Below are 439 nucleotides of genomic sequence, written 5' to 3'. Positions count from 1 at the left end.
AAAAAAAAAAAAAAAAAAAAACCTCCTCTCTATTATAAGAGTATAAACTGAATTCATCGGTGTTTATCGGTATTGAGTAAATGAAGTAATTAAAGAGAAAAAAAATAAAAATAAAAAAAGACGTATAAAAATTTAGAAGTCAAGTTCTATGGTTTTGGTACGAGACAAAATATAAAGGGAGGAGAGGAGAGAAAAAAAGAGAGTAACAAAAAATTGACATAGAAAGTAAAGCTAAGAAATGAGAGAATGAGACGATGCGATATAATACGTACGTATAAATAGAAACGTAAAATAGAGAAATAGCGAGCCAACGTGCGAGCCACGTCGCTCAACCACGTTGTGTTCCAGGTAGTTGTACGGATGAATTTAAAGCAAAAAAAAATATACATAATCATAATTAACAAAGTAAACGTACACTAGACGAGTTAAACGAGGGATT

This window comes from Apis dorsata, unplaced genomic scaffold (genome assembly GCF_000469605.1).
Source record: "Apis dorsata unplaced genomic scaffold, Apis dorsata 1.3 scaffold_74, whole genome shotgun sequence".
NCBI classification, from domain to species: Eukaryota; Metazoa; Arthropoda; class Insecta; order Hymenoptera; family Apidae; genus Apis; species Apis dorsata.
The sequence above is the reverse complement of the archived record's forward strand: the minus strand, read 5'-3'. Positions refer to the sequence as shown.